The 11,333-nt window shown below is 43.4% G+C and overlaps 9 non-coding genes across 9 annotated transcripts; all 9 read right to left on the reverse strand.

Annotated features, from left to right (window-relative positions):
* Window positions 1-832: 832 nt before the first annotated feature.
* On the reverse strand, window positions 833-951 carry LOC136755568 (5S ribosomal RNA). Its single transcript, XR_010817689.1, has one exon. It is a non-coding gene; the product is annotated as a 5S ribosomal RNA (ribosomal RNA).
* Window positions 952-2,006: 1,055 nt separating this feature from the next.
* LOC136757055 (5S ribosomal RNA) lies at window positions 2,007-2,125 on the reverse strand. Its single transcript, XR_010819102.1, has one exon. It is a non-coding gene; the product is annotated as a 5S ribosomal RNA (ribosomal RNA).
* Window positions 2,126-3,180: 1,055 nt separating this feature from the next.
* Window positions 3,181-3,299, reverse strand: LOC136756850 (5S ribosomal RNA). Its single transcript, XR_010818906.1, has one exon. It is a non-coding gene; the product is annotated as a 5S ribosomal RNA (ribosomal RNA).
* A 1,066-nt stretch (window positions 3,300-4,365) lies between these two features.
* On the reverse strand, window positions 4,366-4,484 carry LOC136756851 (5S ribosomal RNA). Its single transcript, XR_010818907.1, has one exon. It is a non-coding gene; the product is annotated as a 5S ribosomal RNA (ribosomal RNA).
* A 1,066-nt stretch (window positions 4,485-5,550) lies between these two features.
* On the reverse strand, window positions 5,551-5,669 carry LOC136755569 (5S ribosomal RNA). The gene has a single exon (XR_010817690.1). It is a non-coding gene; the product is annotated as a 5S ribosomal RNA (ribosomal RNA).
* Window positions 5,670-6,735: 1,066 nt separating this feature from the next.
* On the reverse strand, window positions 6,736-6,854 carry LOC136756852 (5S ribosomal RNA). The gene has a single exon (XR_010818908.1). It is a non-coding gene; the product is annotated as a 5S ribosomal RNA (ribosomal RNA).
* A 1,066-nt stretch (window positions 6,855-7,920) lies between these two features.
* Window positions 7,921-8,039, reverse strand: LOC136755570 (5S ribosomal RNA). The gene has a single exon (XR_010817691.1). It is a non-coding gene; the product is annotated as a 5S ribosomal RNA (ribosomal RNA).
* A 1,055-nt stretch (window positions 8,040-9,094) lies between these two features.
* On the reverse strand, window positions 9,095-9,213 carry LOC136756009 (5S ribosomal RNA). The gene has a single exon (XR_010818116.1). It is a non-coding gene; the product is annotated as a 5S ribosomal RNA (ribosomal RNA).
* Window positions 9,214-10,268: 1,055 nt separating this feature from the next.
* On the reverse strand, window positions 10,269-10,387 carry LOC136756301 (5S ribosomal RNA). The gene has a single exon (XR_010818394.1). It is a non-coding gene; the product is annotated as a 5S ribosomal RNA (ribosomal RNA).
* Window positions 10,388-11,333: the final 946 nt, after the last annotated feature.

Consider the following 11,333-nt stretch of genomic DNA (forward strand, 5'->3'; position numbering starts at 1 on the left):
ACAGCTGTAATTGAGTGCCTGACACGCCAGTCAAGCGCAATCTTGAGAAGGTGTGCATTTCAGTAAGGATTTCAATTGACATGCAGTATGAAACTGAAAGGAGGTTGCATCACTATGATGCATAACATTGCATGTATTGTATTTTCAAGTGTGTGCATTCATCCTGTTGTCATTTTGTTTTGAAAGCAGAAGAATCATTCAACAGGTTGCTGAGACAAATGTAAACCAGTAAAACATATGAAGAGAAACAAACCTTGAATATAAGTTCAGTTGTTTAAACATTTGACAAACTATGGTGAGGGGGTAAGAAAACACACAAATCCAGCAGCTCCTGTATTTCAATACACCAGAACCCAATATTATTGGCGAGTCGGGTAGTCCATCATCACAGTTCGAGGGCAGGCATCATTTCAGTAATTTCATCCCGTTGCATTCACATCCGTGCCTTGAATGAGATTGAATGTGATCTTTGCTCTCAAGTATGTTGCCAAGTTTTACACTTTCGTGCTTTGCATGAATGGGAATGGAACCGTGTGTGTTGAATGAGGCTCCTTGTGAGCACTGAACTTTGTCCGGTGGAGTTCCTTTTTGTGTTGCTGTAATTGTGTCATTTCTCGATGAGAAAGATTAGGCAACATTTAGTCACTTCTAGCCATGATGCTCAATTTATTTACGAATGTACCCTAGTAACTAGGGACCGTTTACGTTGGAGAACAAGATCTATTGTATGCCTGTGTATTTGGGGAAGTCAAATCTGAAATAATGATGAAATTGCGTGTATCCAAAGTTAAAACTCGTGATTTGTCGCCCTCTGGTGTGTAAAAGATGCAAAAGCTTACAGCACCTGGTATTCCCAGGCGGTCTCCCATCCAAGTACTGACCAGGCCCGAGCCTGCTTAGCTTCCGAGATCGGACGAGATCGGGCGTATTCAGGCTAGTATGGCCGTAAGCCAGGGAGGCTGTCCCTGACGCTCTACTTAAAGGGAAGGCAATATCCGTTTCTGCCGCTCATACTTGCAGTTGAACTGTCTCTCTACTCTAAAGTCCGGGACACACCAGCGCGCCGCAGACAGTCCCTGCTAACACGAAACGTTGTGGCAACGTTGTGCGTTAGCTGGGGTGCCACACCAGACCGGAACTATATATTACAAAACGAACACATTGTCTTGATAAAACAGCTGTAATTGAGTGCCTGACACGCCAGTCAAGCGCAATCTTGAGAAGGTGTGCATTTCAGTAAGGATTTCAATTGACATGCAGTATGAAACTGAAAGGAGGTTGCATCACTATGATGCATAACATTGCATGTATTGTATTTTCAAGTGTGTGCATTCATCCTGTTGTCATTTTGTTTTGAAAGCAGAAGAATCATTCAACAGGTTGCTGAGACAAATGTAAACCAGTAAAACATATGAAGAGAAACAAACCTTGAATATAAGTTCAGTTGTTTAAACATTTGACAAACTATGGTGAGGGGGTAAGAAAACACACAAATCCAGCAGCTCCTGTATTTCAATACACCAGAACCCAATATTATTGGCGAGTCGGGTAGTCCATCATCACAGTTCGAGGGCAGGCATCATTTCAGTAATTTCATCCCGTTGCATTCACATCCGTGCCTTGAATGAGATTGAATGTGATCTTTGCTCTCAAGTATGTTCCCAAGTTTTACACTTTCGTGCTTTGCATGAATGGGAATGGAACCGTGTGTGTTGAATGAGGCTCCTTGTGAGCACTGAACTTTGTCCGGTGGAGTTCCTTTTTGTGTTGCTGTAATTGTGTCATTTCTCGATGAGAAAGATTAGGCAACATTTAGTCACTTCTAGCCATGATGCTCAATTTATTTACGAATGTACCCTAGTTACTAGGGACCGTTTACGTTGGAGAACAAGATCTATTGTATGCCTGTGTATTTGGGGAAGTCAAATCTGAAATAATGATGAAATTGCGTGTATCCAAAGTTAAAACTCGTGATTTGTCGCCCTCTGGTGTGTAAAAGATGCAAAAGCTGACAGCACCTGGTATTCCCAGGCAGTCTCCCATCCAAGTACTGACCAGGCCCGAGCCTGCTTAGCTTCCGAGATCGGACGAGATCGGGCGTATTCAGGCTAGTATGGCCGTAAGCCAGGGAGGCTGTCCCTGACGCTCTACTTAAAGGGAAGGCAATATCCGTTTCTGCCGCTCATACTTGCAGTTGAACTGTCTCTCTACTCTAAAGTCCGGGACACACCAGCGCGCCGCAGACAGTCCCTGCTAACACGAAACGTTGTGGCAACGTTGTGCGTTAGCTGGGGTGCCACACCAGACCGGAACTATATATTACAAAACGAACACATTGTCTTGATAAAACAGCTGTAATTGAGTGCCTGACACGCCAGTCAAGCGCAATCTTGAGAAGGTGTGCATTTCAGTAAGGATTTCAATTGACATGCAGTATGAAACTGAAAGGAGGTTGCATCACTATGATGCATAACATTGCATGTATTGTATTTTCAAGTGTGTGCATTCATCCTGTTGTCATTTTGTTTTGAAAGCAGAAGAATCATTCAACAGGTTGCTGAGACAAATGTAAACCAGTAAAACATATGAAGAGAAACAAACCTTGAATATAAGTTCAGTTGTTTAAACATTTGACAAACTATGGTGAGGGGGTAAGAAAACACACAAATCCAGCAGCTCCTGTATTTCAATACACCAGAACCCAATATTATTGGCGAGTCGGGTAGTCCATCATCACAGTTCGAGGGCAGGCATCATTTCAGTAATTTCATCCCGTTGCATTCACATCCGTGCCTTGAATGAGATTGAATGTGATCTTTGCTCTCAAGTATGTTCCCAAGTTTTACACTTTCGTGCTTTGCATGAATGGGAATGGAACCGTGTGTGTTGAATGAGGCTCCTTGTGAGCACTGAACTTTGTCCGGTGGAGTTCCTTTTTGTGTTGCTGTAATTGTGTCATTTCTCGATGAGAAAGATTAGGCAACATTTAGTCACTTCTAGCCATGATGCTCAATTTATTTACGAATGTACCCTAGTTACTAGGGACCGTTTACGTTGGAGAACAAGATCTATTGTATGCCTGTGTATTTGGGGAAGTCAAATCTGAAATAATGATGAAATTGCGTGTATCCAAAGTTAAAACTCGTGATTTGTCGCCCTCTGGTGTGTAAAAGATGCAAAAGCTTACAGCACCTGGTATTCCCAGGCGGTCTCCCATCCAAGTACTGACCAGGCCCGAGCCTGCTTAGCAGCCGAGATCGGACGAGATCGGGCGTATTCAGGCTAGTATGGCCGTAAGCCAGGGAGGCTGTCCCTGACGCTCTACTTAAAGGGAAGGCAATATCCGTTTCTGCCGTTCATACTTACAGTTGAACTGTCTCTCTACTCTAATGCCCGGGACACACCAGCGCGCCGCAGACAGTCCCTGCTAACACGTCACGTTGTGGCAACATTGTGGCAACGTTGTGCGTTAGCTGGGGTGCCACACCAGACCGGAACTATGTATTACAAAACGAACACATTGTCTTGATAAAACAGCTGTAATTGAGTGCCTGACACGCCAGTCAAGCGCAATCTTGAGAAGGTGTGCATTTCAGTAAGGATTTCAATTGACATGCAGTATGAAACTGAAAGGAGGTTGCATCACTATGATGCATAACATTGCATGTATTGTATTTTCAAGTGTGTGCATTCATCCTGTTGTCATTTTGTTTTGAAAGCAGAAGAATCATTCAACAGGTTGCTGAGACAAATGTAAACCAGTAAAACATATGAAGAGAAACAAACCTTGAATATAAATTCAGTTGTTTAAACATTTGACAAACTATGGTGAGGGGGTAAGAAAACACACAAATCCAGCAGCTCCTGTATTTCAATACACCAGAACCCAATATTATTGGCGAGTCGGGTAGTCCATCATCACAGTTCGAGGGCAGGCATCATTTCAGTAATTTCATCCCGTTGCATTCACATCCGTGCCTTGAATGAGATTGAATGTGATCTTTGCTCTCAAGTATGTTCCCAAGTTTTACACTTTCGTGCTTTGCATGAATGGGAATGGAACCGTGTGTGTTGAATGAGGCTCCTTGTGAGCACTGAACTTTGTCCGGTGGAGTTCCTTTTTGTGTTGCTGTAATTGTGTCATTTCTCGATGAGAAAGATTAGGCAACATTTAGTCACTTCTAGCCATGATGCTCAATTTATTTACGAATGTACCCTAGTTACTAGGGACCGTTTACGTTGGAGAACAAGATCTATTGTATGCCTGTGTATTTGGGGAAGTCAAATCTGAAATAATGATGAAATTGCGTGTATCCAAAGTTAAAACTCGTGATTTGTCGCCCTCTGGTGTGTAAAAGATGCAAAAGCTTACAGCACCTGGTATTCCCAGGCGGTCTCCCATCCAAGTACTGACCAGGCCCGAGCCTGCTTAGCAGCCGAGATCGGACGAGATCGGGCGTATTCAGGCTAGTATGGCCGTAAGCCAGGGAGGCTGTCCCTGACGCTCTACTTAAAGGGAAGGCAATATCCGTTTCTGCCGTTCATACTTACAGTTGAACTGTCTCTCTACTCTAATGCCCGGGACACACCAGCGCGCCGCAGACAGTCCCTGCTAACACGTCACGTTGTGGCAACATTGTGGCAACGTTGTGCGTTAGCTGGGGTGCCACACCAGACCGGAACTATGTATTACAAAACGAACACATTGTCTTGATAAAACAGCTGTAATTGAGTGCCTGACACGCCAGTCAAGCGCAATCTTGAGAAGGTGTGCATTTCAGTAAGGATTTCAATTGACATGCAGTATGAAACTGAAAGGAGGTTGCATCACTATGATGCATAACATTGCATGTATTGTATTTTCAAGTGTGTGCATTCATCCTGTTGTCATTTTGTTTTGAAAGCAGAAGAATCATTCAACAGGTTGCTGAGACAAATGTAAACCAGTAAAACATATGAAGAGAAACAAACCTTGAATATAAATTCAGTTGTTTAAACATTTGACAAACTATGGTGAGGGGGTAAGAAAACACACAAATCCAGCAGCTCCTGTATTTCAATACACCAGAACCCAATATTATTGGCGAGTCGGGTAGTCCATCATCACAGTTCGAGGGCAGGCATCATTTCAGTAATTTCATCCCGTTGCATTCACATCCGTGCCTTGAATGAGATTGAATGTGATCTTTGCTCTCAAGTATGTTCCCAAGTTTTACACTTTCGTGCTTTGCATGAATGGGAATGGAACCGTGTGTGTTGAATGAGGCTCCTTGTGAGCACTGAACTTTGTCCGGTGGAGTTCCTTTTTGTGTTGCTGTAATTGTGTCATTTCTCGATGAGAAAGATTAGGCAACATTTAGTCACTTCTAGCCATGATGCTCAATTTATTTACGAATGTACCCTAGTTACTAGGGACCGTTTACGTTGGAGAACAAGATCTATTGTATGCCTGTGTATTTGGGGAAGTCAAATCTGAAATAATGATGAAATTGCGTGTATCCAAAGTTAAAACTCGTGATTTGTCGCCCTCTGGTGTGTAAAAGATGCAAAAGCTTACAGCACCTGGTATTCCCAGGCGGTCTCCCATCCAAGTACTGACCAGGCCCGAGCCTGCTTAGCTTCCGAGATCGGACGAGATCGGGCGTATTCAGGCTAGTATGGCCGTAAGCCATGGAGGCTGTCCCTGACGCTCTACTTAAAGGGAAGGCAATATCCATTTCTGCCGTTCATACTTACAGTTGAACTGTCTCTCTACTCTAAAGCCCGGGACACACCAGCGCGCCGCAGACAGTCCCTGCTAACATGCCACGTTGTGGCAACATTGTGGCAACGTTGTGCGTTAGCTGGGGTGCCACACCAGACCGGAACTATATATTACAAAACGAACACATTGTCTTGATAAAACAGCTGTAATTGAGTGCCTGACACGCCAGTCAAGCGCAATCTTGAGAAGGTGTGCATTTCAGTAAGGATTTCAATTGACATGCAGTATGAAACTGAAAGGAGGTTGCATCACTATGATGCATAACATTGCATGTATTGTATTTTCAAGTGTGTGCATTCATCCTGTTGTCATTTTGTTTTGAAAGCAGAAGAATCATTCAACAGGTTGCTGAGACAAATGTAAACCAGTAAAACATATGAAGAGAAACAAACCTTGAATATAAGTTCAGTTGTTTAAACATTTGACAAACTATGGTGAGGGGGTAAGAAAACACACAAATCCAGCAGCTCCTGTATTTCAATACACCAGAACCCAATATTATTGGCGAGTCGGGTAGTCCATCATCACAGTTCGAGGGCAGGCATCATTTCAGTAATTTCATCCCGTTGCATTCACATCCGTGCCTTGAATGAGATTGAATGTGATCTTTGCTCTCAAGTATGTTCCCAAGTTTTACACTTTCGTGCTTTGCATGAATGGGAATGGAACCGTGTGTGTTGAATGAGGCTCCTTGTGAGCACTGAACTTTGTCCGGTGGAGTTCCTTTTTGTGTTGCTGTAATTGTGTCATTTCTCGATGAGAAAGATTAGGCAACATTTAGTCACTTCTAGCCATGATGCTCAATTTATTTACGAATGTACCCTAGTTACTAGGGACCGTTTACGTTGGAGAACAAGATCTATTGTATGCCTGTGTATTTGGGGAAGTCAAATCTGAAATAATGATGAAATTGCGTGTATCCAAAGTTAAAACTCGTGATTTGTCGCCCTCTGGTGTGTAAAAGATGCAAAAGCTTACAGCACCTGGTATTCCCAGGCGGTCTCCCATCCAAGTACTGACCAGGCCCGAGCCTGCTTAGCAGCCGAGATCGGACGAGATCGGGCGTATTCAGGCTAGTATGGCCGTAAGCCAGGTAGGCTGTCCCTGACGCTCTACTTAAAGGGAAGGCAATATCCGTTTCTGCCGTTCATACTTACAGTTGAACTGTCTCTCTACTCTAATGCCCGGGACACACCAGCGCGCCGCAGACAGTCCCTGCTAACACGTCACGTTGTGGCAACATTGTGGCAACGTTGTGCGTTAGCTGGGGTGCCACACCAGACCGGAACTATATATTACAAAACGAACACATTGTCTTGATAAAACAGCTGTAATTGAGTGCCTGACACGCCAGTCAAGCGCAATCTTGAGAAGGTGTGCATTTCAGTAAGGATTTCAATTGACATGCAGTATGAAACTGAAAGGAGGTTGCATCACTATGATGCATAACATTGCATGTATTGTATTTTCAAGTGTGTGCATTCATCCTGTTGTCATTTTGTTTTGAAAGCAGAAGAATCATTCAACAGGTTGCTGAGACAAATGTAAACCAGTAAAACATATGAAGAGAAACAAACCTTGAATATAAGTTCAGTTGTTTAAACATTTGACAAACTATGGTGAGGGGGTAAGAAAACACACAAATCCAGCAGCTCCTGTATTTCAATACACCAGAACCCAATATTATTGGCGAGTCGGGTAGTCCATCATCACAGTTCGAGGGCAGGCATCATTTCAGTAATTTCATCCCGTTGCATTCACATCCGTGCCTTGAATGAGATTGAATGTGATCTTTGCTCTCAAGTATGTTCCCAAGTTTTACACTTTCGTGCTTTGCATGAATGGGAATGGAACCGTGTGTGTTGAATGAGGCTCCTTGTGAGCACTGAACTTTGTCCGGTGGAGTTCCTTTTTGTGTTGCTGTAATTGTGTCATTTCTCGATGAGAAAGATTAGGCAACATTTAGTCACTTCTAGCCATGATGCTCAATTTATTTACGAATGTACCCTAGTTACTAGGGACCGTTTACGTTGGAGAACAAGATCTATTGTATGCCTGTGTATTTGGGGAAGTCAAATCTGAAATAATGATGAAATTGCGTGTATCCAAAGTTAAAACTCGTGATTTGTCGCCCTCTGGTGTGTAAAAGATGCAAAAGCTTACAGCACCTGGTATTCCCAGGCGGTCTCCCATCCAAGTACTGACCAGGCCCGAGCCTGCTTAGCTTCCGAGATCGGACGAGATCGGGCGTATTCAGGCTAGTATGGCCGTAAGCCAGGGAGGCTGTCCCTGACGCTCTACTTAAAGGGAAGGCAATATCCGTTTCTGCCGTTCATACTTACAGTTGAACTGTCTCTCTACTCTAAAGCCCGGGACACACCAGCGCGCCGCAGACAGTCCCTGCTAACACGAAACGTTGTGGCAACGTTGTGCGTTAGCTGGGGTGCCACACCAGACCGGAACTATATATTACAAAACGAACACATTGTCTTGATAAAACAGCTGTAATTGAGTGCCTGACACGCCAGTCAAGCGCAATCTTGAGAAGGTGTGCATTTCAGTAAGGATTTCAATTGACATGCAGTATGAAACTGAAAGGAGGTTGCATCACTATGATGCATAACATTGCATGTATTGTATTTTCAAGTGTGTGCATTCATCCTGTTGTCATTTTGTTTTGAAAGCAGAAGAATCATTCAACAGGTTGCTGAGACAAATGTAAACCAGTAAAACATATGAAGAGAAACAAACCTTGAATATAAGTTCAGTTGTTTAAACATTTGACAAACTATGGTGAGGGGGTAAGAAAACACACAAATCCAGCAGCTCCTGTATTTCAATACACCAGAACCCAATATTATTGGCGAGTCGGGTAGTCCATCATCACAGTTCGAGGGCAGGCATCATTTCAGTAATTTCATCCCGTTGCATTCACATCCGTGCCTTGAATGAGATTGAATGTGATCTTTGCTCTCAAGTATGTTCCCAAGTTTTACACTTTCGTGCTTTGCATGAATGGGAATGGAACCGTGTGTGTTGAATGAGGCTCCTTGTGAGCACTGAACTTTGTCCGGTGGAGTTCCTTTTTGTGTTGCTGTAATTGTGTCATTTCTCGATGAGAAAGATTAGGCAACATTTAGTCACTTCTAGCCATGATGCTCAATTTATTTACGAATGTACCCTAGTTACTAGGGACCGTTTACGTTGGAGAACAAGATCTATTGTATGCCTGTGTATTTGGGGAAGTCAAATCTGAAATAATGATGAAATTGCGTGTATCCAAAGTTAAAACTCGTGATTTGTCGCCCTCTGGTGTGTAAAAGATGCAAAAGCTTACAGCACCTGGTACTCCCAGGTGGTCTCCCATCCAAGTACTGACCAGGCCCGAGCCTGCTTAGCTTCCGAGATCTGACGAGATCGGGCGTATTCAGGCTAGTATGGCCGTAAGCCAAGGAGGCTGTCCCTGACGCTCTACTTAAAGGGAAGGCAATATCCGTTTCTGCCGCTCATACTTGCAGTTGAACTCTCTCTCTACTCTAAAGTCCGGGACACACCAGCGCGCCGCAGACAGTCCCTGCTAACACGAAACGTTGTGGCAACGTTGTGCATTAGCTGGGGTGCCACACCAGACCGGAACTATATATTACAAAACGAACACATTGTCTTGATAATACAGCTGTAATTGAGTGCCTGACACGCCAGTCAAGCGCAATCTTGAGAAGGTGTGCATTTCAGTAAGGATTTCTATTGACATGCAGTATGAAACTGAAAGGAGGTTGCATCACTATGATGCATAACATTGCATGTATTGTATTTTCAAGTGTGTGCATTCATCCTGTTGTCATTTTGTTTTGAAAGCAGAAGAATCATTCAACAGGTTGCTGAGACAAATGTAAACCAGTAAAACATATGAAGAGAAACAAACCTTGAATATAAGTTCAGTTGTTTAAACATTTGACAAACTATGGTGAGGGGGTAAGAAAACACACAAATCCAGCAGCTCCTGTATTTCAATACACCAGAACCCAATATTATTGGCGAGTCGGGTAGTCCATCATCACAGTTCGAGGGCAGGCATCATTTCAGTAATTTCATCCCGTTGCATTCACATCCGTGCCTTGAATGAGATTGAATGTGATCTTTGCTCTCAAGTATGTTCCCAAGTTTTACACTTTCGTGCTTTGCATGAATGGGAATGGAACCGTGTGTGTTGAATGAGGCTCCTTGTGAGCACTGAACTTTGTCCGGTGGAGTTCCTTTTTGTGTTGCTGTAATTGTGTCATTTCTCGATGAGAAAGATTAGGCAACATTTAGTCACTTCTAGCCATGATGCTCAATTTATTTACGAATGTACCCTAGTTACTAGGGACCGTTTACGTTGGAGAACAAGATCTATTGTATGCCTGTGTATTTGGGGAAGTCAAATCTGAAATAATGATGACATTGCGTGTATCCAAAGTTAAAACTCGTGATTTGTCGCCCTCTGGTGTGTAAAAGATGCAAAAGCTTACAGCACCTGGTATTCCCAGGCGGTCTCCCATGCAAGTACTGACCAGGCCCGAGCCTGCTTAGCTTCCGAGATCGGACGAGATCGGGCGTATTCAGGCTAGTATGGCCGTAAGCCAGGGAGGCTGTCCCTGACGCTCTACTTAAAGGGATGGCAATATCCGTTTCTGCCGTTCATACTTACAGTTGAACTGTCTCTCTACTCTAAAGCCCGGGACACACCAGCGCGCCGCAGACAGTCCCTGCTAATATGCCACGTTGTGGCAACGTTGTGCGTTAGCTAGGGTGCCACACCAGACCGGAACTATATTTTACAAAACGAACACATTTGTCTTGATAAAACAGCTGTAATTGAGTGCCTGACACGCCAGTCAAGCGCAATCTTGAGAAGGTGTGCATTTCAGTAAGGATTTCAATTGACATGCAGTATGAAACTGAAAGGAGGTTGCATCACTATGATGCATAACATTGCATGTATTGTATTTTCAAGTGTGTGCATTCATCCTGTTGTCATTTTGTTTTGAAAGTAGAAGAATCATTTTTGCTGAGGTTGCTGAGACAAATGTAAACCAGTAAAACATATGAAGAGAAACAAACCTTGAATATAAGTTCAGTTGTTTAAACATTTGACAAACTATGGTGAGGGGGTAAGAAAACACACAAATCCAGCAGCTCCTGTATTTCAATACACCAGAACCCAATATTATTGGCGTGTCGGGTAGTCCATCATCACAGTTCGAGGGCAGGCATCATTTCAGTAATTTCATCCCGTTGCATTCACATCCGTGCCGTGAATGAGATTGAATGTGATCTTTGCTCTCAAGTATGTTCCCAAGTTTTACACTTTCGTGCTTTGCATGAATGGGAATGGAACCGTGTGTGTTGAATGAGGCTCCTTGTGAGCACTGAACTTTGTCCGGTGGAGTTCCTTTTTGTGTTGCTGTAATTGTGTCATTTCTCGATGAGAAAGATTAGGCAACATTTAGTCACTTCTAGCCATGATGCTCAATTTATTTACGAATGTACCCTAGTTACTAGGGACCGTTTACGTTGGAGAACAAGA

The sequence above is a fragment of the Amia ocellicauda genome, chromosome 8 (genome assembly GCF_036373705.1).
Source record: "Amia ocellicauda isolate fAmiCal2 chromosome 8, fAmiCal2.hap1, whole genome shotgun sequence".
Lineage (NCBI taxonomy): Eukaryota > Metazoa > Chordata > Actinopteri > Amiiformes > Amiidae > Amia > Amia ocellicauda.